Genomic DNA, 16,388 nt, shown 5'->3' with positions numbered 1-16,388 from the left:
GCTATGGTAGGATTAGGATATATTTGTATGAGTGTATATTAGGGCTGCATGTCTGAGTCTATGGGTGTGTGCCTGTGTTTGACATAGTGTGGAGTTTGGGAGTAAGTTAAGCATGTGGGTGTGCATGTGTGTGTGTGTGTGTGTGCGTGTGCGTGTGCGTGTGCGTGTGCGTGTGTGTGTGTGTGTGTGTGTGTGTGTGTGTGTGTGTGTGTGTGTGTGTGTGTGTGTGCATGTGTGGAATGAATGTTCCCTCACACCACCAAAACAGGATATTAGTCCTCTGTACTATTACTAAATACCAGGAATAGACTTTAAAAATAAATAAGTAACTTGGAAAAAAAAGGTACAAAGGGATTTCAAACATGCAATCTCCACAGCAGAATCTCCAGCATTAGCCTGCTGCATTAACTGATAAAATAATCCAGTGGAGTTATTCTTAACATGTATTGAGAACTTGGGCATTATGCAATCCCTGCAATATTGTATGATATATGTGAGAAAGGGATGGGAAATGCTAGACATACATCTCAACCTTGTAGGATAACACCTTTTGCCATAGTATGCATTTATTGAAGGATATGAAGTGTGAAACATGAGTGTTTGACATTGTCTTTCAAGCTTATAGCACCTATTTGTATACTCCCAATTCACATCCATAGCTCCTTATGCTGTCCAGAATTTTTTGGCTCTGATTTTATTTACTGCGTGACTTATCCTCTAATAGTATGCATTATTAGAAAGTGCAAGGAGTTATTAACAAAATGTCACGAAGATTTTTAATCTAGAATGTCCTGCAGTAGAGAAATGAATCTCTGTTCATCACTTATTATTCATATTATCATTTCATATTTTCATAACTGAGAGCCTTATATATTATTGAGTGGTATGGTGTGATGCAATTGTGGGAGACAAAAAAATACATATTTTCTTACTCATAATATTGCTATTTGTACAATTTCAGTAGCTTTTATTGTTCACAAAATATTTACCTTTGTTTATCTTATCCATTTAAAGTTTTCTTTTCAGAAAATGCTCTGGAATGCAAGATGTGTTTAGGCTGCTAGAGGTGCGACATTCCACACCACTTAGAAACTAATAAGTTAAGAATCAACTGTAATTGTCTGTGAAATACCACAGCTGTGGAAAAGAAGTTCTGGACATTCTGACAACCCTGTCCAGTAAGGGATATGTGATGTGTGTACACATGTGTTTTACTGTGCAGTTGGGTGTAGAAAAGTGACAGTGGGAGGAGAGCTGCCTACATTAAGAGAATGTAGATGCCACTGTTATCTACCACAGCAACTCTGTGGTAGTTAGCTGTTATTCATACACACAGAAATTAACCAATAATAAGGTCTTTCTTCAAACTGGCTAATGTGGCTATGAATCACAAAATACCTCATTGTGGGAAAAAGGCAATTATAATGTGGCCCTTACCACTTGAAGGGGATTCTTTATGAATCATTGGATTGGTCTGGCCTTCAAGGGGGCAGTTTTACTTGGAATGTTAATGAAAAATAGGCAAATTCTACATTCCTATTAAGCCACAACATTTAAAAAATAATAAAATATCAGTTTTGCACAACAATACATACCATTTTAGGCTTGAAAGTAGAGCAGAATTACATGTATTTTATAACATTTAACCTGAAAAAGATGCCATTGCATTGTCATCAGCTGACTCATAAACAAGACGTTTTTTTTTTTTTTTTTTTACCTTTATAACCATTGACAGAGTTGAGTATAAATTTAAAAAATGTTTAAGAAAGAAAAAAAAGCAGTTGGGATAAAGAAGAACATGTGGATGTTTTATTTAGTTTATTGTTTAAACATGGGGATGGATTAACGAAAGCTTGCACGGAGTGCAAGAAGAGTGTCGGAGCTCACGATGGCAATATGTCTGCCGTGCGATCCAGGTACAGCTGGCGTGCACGAGAGCTGCTAAAGCTATTCTTGCATGGACAGCGTCATGGTATGCAAATTACCTCATTTGCTGGTGAAAGCCATGCAAATGAGGTAAATGTGCGATTCAGGAAACAGTAACCTATCCATGGAAGATTCTGCAAATAGCTAAACGGAGCTATGACAGTTCCAAATAAAGGATTCATACAGTTGAGGAAGCATGCCAATGGCCAAATATAAGGCCATTGGCATTTATAAATGTTTAAAAATATAACAATTTAACTTTTTTCCCCAGATCTCCGATATTTAAGCATTGTGCAGCACCGCACAAACGTGTGGTGCTTATAAAAACAAAAAAATAATTAAAAAAAGCCAAAAATAGGCATTTCCACTAAAAAGCTTATTCTGCCATGCAGGTGAATGACAGGCTGAAGACAACATGGCCACTGAGTAGTGGTTGCTAAGGGGGGAAACTCAGTGTGAGAGATGTAACCATGCATTAGTAGGCAATCCTATGTAAATGAGGATAAGGATAGTGAATCCCAATTTTCCACAGCATGTGAGCCATGTCCCAAGAGTGTAAGAGTCGGAGTAGGTGAGTAGTAGAGTAGAATATAGGTGAAATCATGAGGGGGTGTGTCAGACAGGCTGTAAGCTAATTGGAGCACAGTGGATTATGTTTGCTTTGAGTTGCTCATGATTGCAAGAGGTGTGCCTATAGTCATCCTATTTGAAAACCTCAAACCAAAGGTGCACAACATTAAAAGATAGGAAACTCCTTGCAAACATGCACACAGCATATGCATGCATGTGAGCATGTTTGCGCTTGTTTGCGTGGCACTTCCTACCGGGTGGAAACAGAAAGGCAAAAGGAAGGAAAAGAAGTAGTAGGAAGTCAACCAAGGAGAACTAGCAGAGCTGCCAGGTGAAATATATCAGAATCAGCCATTTACACAGGCAGCAGACTAGCCCAGCCCAGCTCAGCACTTTAAACTCTGCAAACAGCATTCCCCCATGTTTTTTCCCAAGAACTCTGCAACACTGCAGTATACGAAGAGGGAAAGCTTAAAAAGCTTAAGTCAGACAAAATGTTTGGGGCTGCTCTTGCTATCATAAACCAACATGTGCAAGGTGCTGAGGGTGGTGATGTTGTGAATGCTTCTGAGCAACCCACAGTGAGGAGACAGGGAAGGGTGTACAGACCCAGGGTGACCTACCAGGGGGCTACATGAGCTGGAGATAGTGGAGTGCTATAGGGTGGACAGACACCTCCTACAGCAAATTGCTGAGCTGTTCCAGCCACGCCTCACACACAGAACCAACAGAGGGAAACCCATCCCAGTGGATACCAAGGTATGTGTTGGCCTAAGAATACTAGCTACAGGTACCTTCCAAAGACCAACTGGTGGTATGATGGGGATTTCACAGGCATCAGCATCCAGGGTACTCCACCAGTTCCTGGATGCCATGTCAGCACATGTCGCTGACCACATATATTTCCCCAATTCCCGTGAGGCATTGGCCAGCAATACGTGTCTTTTCCACCAAATAGCTGAATACCCTGAGGTAGTGGGTGTAATAGACTGCATGCACATACGCATCAAAGCACCACCCGGTGAGCGGGGTGGCATCTACATCAACTGCAAGGGCTTCCCCTCCATCAACTGCCAGGTTGTGTGCGATGCCCAGGGCATAATAATGAATGTGTGTGCTGGCTGCACTGGAAGCTATCACAATTCCCACATCTGGCATCTGACACAGCTGTAGAGATTTGCCAATGGGAACATCCCTGCTGGCCACCTAGTGGGGGATACTGGATACGCACTGGAGTCATGGCTGATGACACCCATCAGAAATGCACACACACCTGAACAAGAACTCCATAATGAGGCACACTCACAAACAAGAAACATAATTGAGCATGTGTTTGGGATGCCCAAGTCATGGTTGTGGTGCCTGGACACATCTGGTGGTACCTTGCAGTACTCACTAACTACATGTACCCAAATTGTTATGGTATGTGCCATGCTACACAATATGATCCTGTGGAAACAACTGCAGCAGGAACAGCATGGGGCAGGGCCAAACAGCCCCACACCATTGCCAAGGCCTGCACAGGCACAGCGTGACTCAGAGGAGGAACAATCTGAGCCTGCACCAGTAGGCAGAAGGAGGTGTGCCCAGCATGCCCTGGCCTTGGCAAAGAGGCAATGCATAGCACATACACTGACTCAGTAGGAACCCTGGAAATGACACCTCTCCCTGACTCGCACATACAGTAAAAGGGATGTCTAACTTGACACTACCTGTTTTCAAACATGTATAGGGAATGCACTATGTGCATCCGACATAGACAGCCCTGCAGCACCACCTGAGGCATGAGTGCCCTATTTTAAGCAATATAAAGCACTACTAAGCACATTTTACCAGTATTGAGCATATTTAAATACAATTGCGCATAGCTGTGCACCGCGCTAACCAGTGCAACATCGGGCAACATCGGGCAACATCAGGCAACATCGGGCAATGTCGGGCAACATTGGGCAATGTTGGGCAAAGTCGGGTAAACACGCTCACACCTGCTTTACTGTTAATTAACCAGTCAGGTCTGCCCAGCAGGAAAATAAAAAACAGTGACAGGGCTCGAACTCAGGATACTGTGCACTATAATCACAGTACTGAACCACTAAGCCATGACAGCATTTCAATAGCACAGACACAACTTAAGTCACTCACACATACCAGTTGGGGGGGGGGGTCACATACCTAACAGTCACAGCCAGCAGAACAATTGTAGACAAACGCAAACACAAACAAATGCAGTATCATGCCCTCTGAAGAGGCATATGAGTAACCTCTCCCCAGGCCTATGCAGACAGATAACAGAAGGCCAGGCAGTGTGATGTGGGTTGGGTAGGCTATGAAGTCACAAACTAATATGCGTGTAATTGGAAGCTAAGGTCTGTAGTACAGTGGTATGCCTCAAGCCAGTATGATAGGCAACAGTACAGACTGAAATGGAGTACCTGACATAGCAGTGCAGGCCTAGCAAATGTGTATGTGTCAGGTGTACCCCACATCCTATGTACACCCACAGTAACAATCAGGTGTGCCCCCCCGGGTAGAAATGTACAAATAATAGCTGTCCCCCCTGTATGTAGAAATGTTGATAAGTCTATGCAAATTGACTCATGGAAGCCCTGCAGGCACAGTGTGCTTCCTGTCAATGTACAACACAAAGGTGAGCCCTGAAGTAAAATCCAACTTGAATTTTCACACACGTGTATATATATATATATATATATATATATATATATATATATATATATATATGCTCATAGTGGGCATGCTCACACACTTAAACAAATTTAGCAAATGTCAGTCAACAACATACTGAAAGGTCATACTGGGCATGCTCACACACCTAAACAAATGAAGCAAATGTCAGTCAACAACATACTGAAAGGTCATACTGGGCATGCTCACACACAAACAAACAAAGCAAATTTCAGTCAACAACATACTGAAAGGTCATACTGAGCATGCTCACACACTTAGGCCATGTCTGAGTACAGCAGTGGGCCACACATATCTGGCAGATGCAATTCTTACTCCAGACACATGTCACTATTCACCAATCCTGCCTTATGCACACAGTGATATGAAAACAGACCCATATAATATATTGGACCCCTCCATAATCAAACGATGTAATACAAGTACTTAAGTTGTTCAAAAAAGTGAAAATCCAAAGATCAATAAATCTCTGATCAGTATCATCAAGAAACAATGAGCATTCCTAACATTATCCAAGCCATGTTCTGGCAAAAATATTGCCAAAGAGTCCATAGAGAACCATGAAGCTTTCTTTAGCTATGTCATAAATATCAATGTAAACTCATATATGTTCTGAGTCAGTGCAAATTGTAAATGAATACATGTACATGACTGACATTGCCAACATCTTGTCAGACAGGTTCATACATATTTACCCCTCTCTCACTGACAAAAGGACCCATTACCATGCCTGGAGATAGTGAAAAGCCAGAAATCACATATACAATGGTTAAACAGCTCTAACCAGACCTAAAAACACTGTGTCTATGGGATGACATGATGTCCCTCGCTGTGTCATATGTGAACTCCAAAATAAACAGACCCTGCACCTGAACAGTCTGTTGAGACTCACCCTCTGTACAGGATATGAAACTGTTGAATGGGTTACAGCAACATTTGGCACACTCCACAAGTGTTGGTGCACAACAGACCATGGAACTATTGTCTTACAAGCCTAATAAGCCTGATCTTCAAAGCCATGGAGTCCATCATTATGGAACTCATAAACAGAGCTATTGGGAGCCTACAAACACCCAACCCTACCCATTTTGGTTTGGTCAGGGTCAGATCATGGTCCTTAAACCTGCTAGACAGTTTGCAAGGCAGTTACCCAGGACATACATCAATGAAATGAGCTACACACACCCTACATAGACCTTGAAAAGCACTTTTCCAACATCGCACACACATGTCGTATCCACAAAATCAACAACCTGTGCATAAACACGTATGTCATCTGATGAATTGCCAACTGGGGCACAGATAGATCCCACAAGGTAAGAATTGTGGTCTCCCTGTTGGACTGTAAGCTGGTAACAACTGCTGTCCCCCATGGCTCAGTCCTGGGATCCCTCCTGTCTGGTGTATACTTTTCAGAAATACAGTCAAACATATGAGGGCTATGGTTAGCAAAGTTTGTGGATGACTGAAAAAAGGTTGTCATAATCGATGTTTGGGACAACAGAGACATCCTTAAAAAGGGTCTCAGTCAGACAGATGTAGTGTCAAAATTATGGCCTCAAGCTACAGTCATACAAATACAACATAGGTGCCAACACCCTAAATATGGAAATAATAATAAGGCATCTATGGACACATGTGGATAGTCATCTCTACTTCCAGAAACAGATTCACAAAGTGGTTAGAAAATCATGCTATGTGTTCCCACAAATTGCCAAGGTCTTTGCATGAAGGTCAAAGGAGGTTCCCTCTACTCATCAGTCATAAGACCCATCACAGAGTATCATGGCACACTTGTGATGAATCTGACTAGGCACCTTCAGCAGCTGGAAAGACCACTGACGTACCTCAACAAGAGGATTACTGGCCTCAAACAGTTGCCCCATGCAACAAGACTGAAGTTAACCCAATCTGTACTCTGTTACATACTGTCTACTCAGGCAATCTCTGTCCAACAGGCAGGTTAATGTCCAATGCAGAACTAATGTACATGCTCTATCTGAAGTAAACCCAAACTCACTGTACCACATGCTCTAGGGATATAATCATCACAACAATAAATAGAACATGTTGGAGGGATACATTACTAACTCACAGACTTCCCTTGCTTTGTAACAGGCTCCCAACCTACATTAAGCTGAGTCCCTCATTGACACTCTTCCAGAGGAGCCTTGATGAGTGTATTTGAAACTGAACTGTCACACCATGGATCACTTCATCAGCTCTACTACACAAAGGCATAGGGAACTGACCTCATGTGTGGTGATAGCTGCACACTCTTGCCATACTAATGTATGCCTTAAGGCAGATAGCCTATTACCTACCTATGTACCTATATATATGTAGGGGGAACACAGTATAATAAGCCAATATGGATGGGCAGAGATGTGTGTAAGAGGGTGACCATGACAGGGAGCCATCCAGGACTGTCCCACCCAGCACACATCCCAATGGCACAAAAGACATGAGGTGCACATCTCACCCACTGTACATAATAGCCACCAGTATCTGTAAGCATTACAGTGTATGTGGTGCAAGTGCCTGCTGTACAACATGACTGTACAGTGAAGTACACATCTACTATCTGTAGACATGTACCTGTCACATAGGTGCATAGGTATGTAGTAGACTATCTTCATGAAGGCATATATTAGACTAGGCAAGTTGTGCAGCTTTCACCACCCCATTGGTTAGTCTCCTAAGCCCTAGTTCTAATAGTTAGTACCCTAAGCCCCCTTTCTAGTGGGGCTGCTGATGTGATGCCTGGCGTGAATTGTCTGTTTCCCTTACACTCATCAAGGTTCTTATTGAAGAGTGTCAGCGAGGGGCTCTGTCTGATGTACATTGGGACTCTGTTCCACAGTAATGCAAGTGTCTGGGATGGTACTCTATCCCATCAGCATGTTGTTTTCCTTGTTGTGATAAGGTTCATATCCCTGGAGTGTGTAGTGTGACTCAATTTTGTTATCTGTAGATGGAGCATGTTCAACAGTTATGTGTTGGACATTGCTCTGTATGTTAGGCAGAGTGTGCCTCTGAGTAGGCTGTATGCAATGGAGAACAGATTTAGTTTTACCAGTGTTGCATAACACAACTGTCTGAGGCCAGAAATCCTCTTGGTGAGGTACCTCTCTGGTCTCTCCAGCTGCTGGATATGCTTAGTCGAGTACATCCAAAATGATGCATTGTACTCAATGATGGGTCTGATGACTTGAGTAGAGGGCCACCACTACCTCTTTTGATCCTGATGCAAACCCTTTGTTGATTAGGTAGGCCATATAGGATTACCTAATCACTTTGGCAACATGGTTGTCAAAGGAAAGATGACTATCTACCAGACACCTTATTACCTTGTCAGTTTTTAGGGGGTAACACCTATGTGGTAGTTTGTGGATACTTTGTTTTCCCCAAAGGGGATTACTATGCATTCTTTCACATTGAGCTTGAGGCCATGATTCTGACAGCACACATCTGTCTCATAGATCCCTTCTGGAGAATATTTGTGTCATCTGGAGAATCTATTTTACATTTCCCAGCAAACTTAGTCAACCACAACCCTCCTGTGTTGGCATGTACTTTTGAGAAGTCTATACCAAACAGGAGGGGCTCCAGGACTGAACCCTGGGGGACACCAGTTGTTACCAGTTTAGAGTCTGACATGTAGCCAGCAACTCTTAATTTGTGGGATCTATCTGTTTAGCCAGTTTGGAAATCAACTTGTGATGTATGGATTTATGCCCAGGTAGGTGAGTTCATCTATGATACCTGACTGGAGAATGGTGTCAAAGGCCTTAACGAGGCATAGGTAGGCTGTGTGGAGCTCCTTTCAATCATCTGTAGCCTGGGTAACTGTCTCAAAGAAATCCACCCAGTTCAGGAGGCGTGATCTGCATTTGACGAAGCCAAACTAGGTGTGCTCAACTGTGTGAAGGTTCCCAATGTCTTTATTGTTGACTTCCATTATGATTGGCTCCATTGCCTTGCAGATCAGAGTCATCAGCCTCATAGAGTGGGAATGCCAGGGATCTTTTGTGGCCCCACCCCTGTGGAGTGGGAAGAATGTTGCTGTGCAACATTCTATGGGTACATATCCTGTAGAGAGGATGTAGAGAGAGGTGTAGGTATCCTTGATGAATATGGATACATCCCCACCCTATGTGCTATGATCCAGGTTCTAATGCTGGAAGGTATGGAATGAGTAGTATCCTGGTAGTGCTGGTGTGCTCTCTGGAGCCTTGAACTAGGTTTCTGTTACTGCACAGATATCAATATTCTCCATACTGAGAAATGCCTTGAGTGTGTGCAGTTGGAGGCTGAGACTTCTGGCAATGAGTAGCATTTAGCTCACTTTGTGGTTATTTGTGTTGTTTATGTGGTTTGGTTTGTCCTGAGTGACCGGTGTTCCACACCTGAAGTCAATGCCTCATTGGTCCGATCCGACCATAAGCTAATTAGCCTACATATCCACATTCTGACCCCATCCCCCATTAAGGAAACCATGTTAAAAAATTCTCCAAAGCCAACTTCAGGCTTCTTAAGACAGAAGTGGTGAACTTCATGACACCTATGCAGATGGACAATACAGTTACGACTACTGAATCCTACAAAATTGCACTTTATAAGCACTTACATGAGTGCATGGATCGTACTATCCCAAACAGAAGCAAGATGCTATCCTCCAAAAAAAGGAAGCCAATCTGGTGGTCCCCTGCCATAAAACAAACTGTACAACAGAAGGAAGAAACTGTTGCAAAAGAGAGTAAAATCCCATGAGTGGAGGAACTCCCTGGTCAGCCTCAGTAAGAAGCTATGACCCCTGATAAAACCCTCCAAAGCTAGTTACAAAAACAAAATCGCCACTGATTCTAAAGGCAACCACAAAGCATTCTATAGCTATGTCAAGAATTTCAATGGCAACACTCAGATCTGCTCTGAGTTACAGCACAATGGCACTAAATATACAGACCCAACTGATATTGCCAACATCTTGGCAGATAGGTTCAGTGCTAACTTTACCCTCCTCTCACCCATGAAAGAGCCCATCTCTATACTGGAAGAATGCAACGTTCCTGTAATCACGGCTGCAGAGGTAAAAAACACACTCTCCAAAGCCAGGAACACAGCATCCATGGGACCAGACAACATCCCAGGCTGCGTTCTGCATGAACTACAGAACAAACTGGCACCACACCTAAGTACCATGTTCAGTCATAGCCTCACCTCAGGCTTTGTGCCTGCTGAATGGCACACAGCGATGGTTATCCCACTACACAAGGGGGTAGTCACCAAAGACCCCTGGAATTAGCGCCCCATTAGTCTGATGAGCATGGTATGCAAGGCCATGGAATGTATCATCATGAAACTTATAAACAAAGACACTGGTAATCTCCAAACTCTGGACCCCAACCAGTTTGGGTTTGTAAAAGGCAGATCATGTCTCCTAAACCTGATAGACTTCTTTGAAGCAGTCACCAAAGCCGTAGACAAGGGTAAGGTGGTTCACACAGCCTATCTAGATCTTGCCAAGGCTTTCAACACCATTCCCCACTCTGGAATTATAGATAACCTCACTAAGCTAAGTATAAATCTCTATGTCACAAGATGAGTTGCCAACTGGCTCACTGACAGAACCCACACTGTGAAAGTAGCAGACTCCAAATTCAACTTCAGACCAGTGACAAGTGGAGTACCACAGGGTTCAGTCCTGTGTCCTGTCCTGTTTGGTATCTACTTCTCTGAAGTACAGGCTAACACAGAAGGTCTTTGGCTAATGAAGTTCACAGATGACTGCAAACTAGGAGCCATAATCGAAACAACTAACAATGTGGACATCCTCCAAAAGGGCCTCACTGAGATAGATGCCTGGTGTCAAAGCCATGGCCTCAAGCTCAATGCCAAAAAGTGCATTGTCATCCTCTTTGGTAAAAACTCTGTACCCATGAATTACAACATAGGCGGTAGTATACTTAACACCGAAAGTGTGATAAGAGACCTTGGGACACAGGTGGACAGTAGTCTCTCCTTTGATAATCACATCACCACAGTAGTCAGGAAATCCTTCTACGTGGCACACCTCATCATAAAAGGTTTCTCATGCAGAAAGAAAGAGGTCATTGTTCCCCTCTACTCATCACTCATAAGATCCATTATAGAGTACAACGCCCCTTTTCGAATGTACCTCACAAGACATCTACAACAACTGGAAAGACCACAGAAATACCTCACAAAGAGGATTACCGGCCTCAAACACATGCCCTACACAGACCGTCTCAAAAAATATCAGCTTTACTCTATCGCATATCGCCTACTCAGAGGTGATCTCTGCCTAACATACAAAGCTATGTCAAACCCAGAGCTGTTGGACATGCTCCACTTAAAGAAATCCCAATCCCTCTGAACTACACGCTCTAGGGACCTAAACCTTGTCACCTCAATAAACAGAACATGCCGGAGGGATAGATTCCTGTCCCAAAGACTTCCCATACTCTGGAATAAACTACCTATGTATATCAAACAAAGCTCTTCATTAGCACTCTTCAAGAAAAATCTTGATGATTGGATGGTAAATAGGAAATTCACCCCCGGGATCACTTCTGTGTCTCTGCTCGACAGTGGCACAAGAAAATACATTTCTTGGGTGGCAAAAGCCAGGGTACCTTTTTGACTGGGCTTGTATAGGCCCCAGGGCTAATAGCCTAGTACCTACCTATGAACCTATGAACCTATGAACCTATGAACCTTTGAGCCTTGCCTAAAAAGGTAATATGGAGACAGCAAGTGCCTTGGTCAGTATTCAGAAGCATAGGGGCGACAGGTCCAAACCATCTGTAGTGAAGCAACGAGGCTTGTCTATCACGTCATCACAGGCAGACAGAGACTGGATCCCCTATGAATGACACCAGAAGCTCAGCCAATTGTTGAAGTTTATTGTCTTTCTGTTATATTGCAGTATCATGTAAGTGAAGGTAAGATGCTACTCAAGGTCAGGGTCATACCAGCCTGGGCTACATGATCATAGATCTACTATGTATCTCTTGTCATGTTGTCCTGGGGGTATGTCTCAGATCATTCACACTGACATGTACAAAGAACACGTCATATATGTACCTCTTCTAGAGTGATGTAAGTGCTTGTGTTATGTGGCACCTGACAGACAACTGACAGTAACCTTCCACTTGTCCAGCCGAGTGAGTGGAACATCTGTGTGCCTGACTATGGAGTCACCTATTACTAGTGTGTTGGGTATGTTGTTTTGCCTTAGGGCCTGTCGTGAGGCACACTGCTTTAGTGTATTATGTGTTTTCTGGTGTGCGCTTGGAGGTGCATGTTGCTTGCTTGGCTGCTTAGGAGGACACTCTCTTTTTCAGATTAATATTTGTATTCTCTGAGTATGGTAATGTGTATTTATGTGTGTGTTTTGCTGGTGCTTATATTGTAGGTCTATGTGAGACTTTTGGTGTTGTGGTTGTATGACCCTACTCTTCTTGACTGTATTGTCCAGTATTGGGTTGACAGAGCTTAGCCACCAGTTTGACCCTGTGTGTGCCAGCATGTGGCGCATCAACCCATATATGATATGGTCATGGCCTATGCATACAATACATTCGCAATACACTTAGTATGATAAGCCTGCTGAAGTTAGCAAATGTGAAAAAAAAAACTTTGGGGTTTGAATCCTGCACTTGCCAACTGTGTGTCTCCCTGGGGAAAAGCAACCTTTTTGGAGACTACTCACACCCCTTAAAAGTGGTATACTCGTCTTTGTCAAGCCTGATGATGTCACCATCCTACAAATATACCTGTGGAAAAGTGAAATCTCAGTAATGAGTATAGTGTGTTGTGTGAATGAGTATTGCTGTAATATCATAAGTTAGTTAAGTAGGAGTTTGAATCTTGCACTTGCCATCTGTGTGTGAGTGTCTCCCTGGGAACAAAGCAGCCTTTTTGGAGACTACTCACACCCCTTAAAAGTGGTATACTCATCTTTGTCAAGTCTGATCATGTCACCATCCTACAAATATACCTGTGGAAAGGTGAAATCTCAGTAATATGTATAGCACATCGTGTAAATGCTTACTGCCATTGTGTCATAAATTAGTTAGGAGGGGTTTGAATCCTGCACTTACCAACTGTATGTGTGTGTTTCCCTGGGGATGAGCAACTTTTTGGAGACTACTCACACCCCTTAAAAGTGGTATACTCATCTTTGTCAAGTCTGATGATGTCACCATCCTACAAATATACCTGTGGAAAAAAAAAATTCTAGTAATGTATATAGCACATCAAGTAAATGTGTGTTGCTATCGCATCTTAATGTAAGTAGGTAGGAGTTTGAATCCTGCACTTACCAAGTGTGTGTGTGTTGCCTTGTGAAAAAGCAGCCTTTTTGGAGACTACTCACACCCCTTAAAAGTGGCATACTTGTCTTTGTCAAGCCTGATGATGTCACCATCCTACAAATATACCTGTGGAAAAGTGAAATCTCAGTAATGAGTATAGTGTGTTGTGTGAATGAGTATTGCTGTAATATCATAAGTTAGTTAAGTAGGAGTTTGAATCTTGCACTTGCCATCTGTGTGTGAGTGTCTTCCTGCGAACAAAGCAGCCTTTTTGGAGACTACTCACACCCCTTAAAAGTGGTATACTCATCTTTGTCAAGTCTGATCATGTCACCATCCTACAAATATACCTGTGGAAAAGTGAAATCTCAGTAATATGTATAGCACATCGTGTAAATGCTTACTGCCATTGTGTCATAAATTAGTTAGGAGGGGTTTGAATCCTGCACTTACCAACTGTATGTGTGTGTTTCCCTGGGGATGAGCAACTTTTTGGAGACTACTCACACCCCTTAAAAGTGGTATACTCATCTTTGTCAAGTCTGATGATGTCACCATCCTACAAATATACCTGTGGAAAAAAAAAATTCTAGTAATGTATATAGCACATCAAGTAAATGTGTGTTGCTATAGCATCTTAATGTAAGTAGGTAGGAGTTTGAATCCTGCACTTACCAAGTGTGTGTGTGTTGCCTTGTGAAAAAGCAGCCTTTTTGGAGACTACTCACACCCCTTAAAAGTGGCATACTCATCTTTGTCAAGTCTGATGATGTCACCATCCTACAAATATACCTGTGGAAAGGTAAAATCCCAATAATGTGTATAGCATGTTATGTAAATGCATACTGCTGTAGTTTGGTAGAGGTTTGAACTTTGCACTGGCTGAGTGTGTGTCTCTTCCTGGGAAAAAGCAACCTTTTTGGAGACTACTCACACCCCTTAAAAGTGGTATACTCATCTTTGTCAAGTCTGATGATGTCACCATCCTACAAATATACCTGTGGAAATAACAAACTCTAGTAATGTATATAGTGTATCGTGTAAATGTATGTTGCTGTAGCATCCTAATGTAAGTAGATAGGAGTTTGAATCCTGCACTTGCCAAGTGTGTGTGTGTGTGTGTCTCCTTGTGACAGAGCAACCTATTTGGAGACTACTCACACCCCTTAAAAGTGGTATACTCATCTTTGTCAAGTCTGATGATGTCACCATCCTACAAATATACCTGGAAAAATGAAATCCCAGTAATACGTATAGTGCATTGTGTAAATGCATACTACTGTAGTATTATAATGTAGTTAGGAAGGAGTTTGACTCTCGCACTTACTGTGTGTGTGAGATTGTGTGACACCGTTGGTCAATGTGGAGTGGGTTTTGATTTTTCTAGTGTGCGACATATCACAATGACAACTGTATGTGCATTACACATGTAAGGTAGCTGTGGGGAAAAGCCATATACATACATGTGACCTCAATTATTTCATAGGTGGGTACTCTGCTTTCTCCATGAAAGCATATGTTATCTTTGCCAGAGCATGCTGGCACTTTCCAGACCTTAGGTCACTTCTGTATGCTTGTGACAAGCTTAGCCACTGCAGTGATCCCTGGGCAATGTCTTCTGTTTCACATCCACTCATCATGGTTTCTATTGAAGAGTGTGAATGAGGGTTTATGCTTGAGGTATATTTGAATCCTATTCCAAAGCAAGCAAAGTCTGGCAAAGATGACTAATCATTATAGGTATGCAACAACCTCTGTGGATCTGCATGCAAACCCTTTATTGCTTATGTGCTCCACAGAGGGATTTCCAAAACCCTTTGGTAATGTAATTATCAAAGGAGAGATGACTAAACACATGGCTCTATGTATACATTAGTACCTGTTCCACATTTTGGGGGCTACTACCTATGTGGTACTCTGGGGATACTTTGTTTTCTAAAATTGGATAACTACGCTTTCTTTGGCTTATAGCTTTACAGCATGATTTTGACACCAGGTATCTGTCTCTATGATACCCTTTTGGAGGATGTGTGTGTGATCTGGAGAATATAGTATAGCCCACAGTATGCATTTTCATCAAACGTGGGCAGACATATCCCTGCTGTGTTTGCTTGTACCTAAGAAAGCTATATGCCAAACAGGAGTGGTCCCAGGACTGAGTGCAGGTGAATACCACTTATTACTGGCTTAGAATTGTACATGGAGGCTGAAAATGTTACTGTGTGTCTTACATCTGTGTGTCAGTTGTCAATCCATCATCTAACAATCGTTTATGGTCAGTCTGTTGAGGTTATGTATAATACCAGAATGTGGGATGGGTATGAATTGCTGGTGAGCTATAGCTTGGCTGTGTGGACCTCCCCTCCCTCACCTATAGCCTTGTTAACTAGCTTGAAGTCTACTAGGTGTAGGAGCCATGATCTGGCCTTTAGAGAACCCAAGTGGGTATGGTGCAGTGTTTGCAGGTTCATAATGTCTCTGTTAATGAGTTCCATAATGCTGTGCTCCATAGCCTTCCAGATAACATTTGTCTGGCTTATAGGGTGAGAGTTTCCAGGATCTGTTTTAGTTCTACCCTTAATCATTTTATGTTAACATTTGCACTGGGTGTGACGAGGGTGGACAGGATTAGGAATAAGTATATTAGAGGGTCAGCGCAGGTTTGAAGGTTAGTAGACCAAGCCAGATAGGCATGATTAAGTTGGTTTGTACATGTGCTGAGGAGGGATGCAGAGTATATTGTGAAATAGATGCTAAGGATGAAGCCGCCAGGTAACAGGAAAAGAAGAATGCCTAAGATGAGGTTTATGGCTGTGGTGAGAGAGGACATGCAGGTGGATGGTGTGATAG

This window comes from Protopterus annectens, chromosome 1.part0 (genome assembly GCF_019279795.1).
Source record: "Protopterus annectens isolate FY-2018-M chromosome 1.part0, PAN1.0, whole genome shotgun sequence".
NCBI classification, from domain to species: domain Eukaryota; kingdom Metazoa; phylum Chordata; order Ceratodontiformes; family Protopteridae; genus Protopterus; species Protopterus annectens.
The sequence above is the reverse complement of the archived record's forward strand: the minus strand, read 5'-3'. Positions refer to the sequence as shown.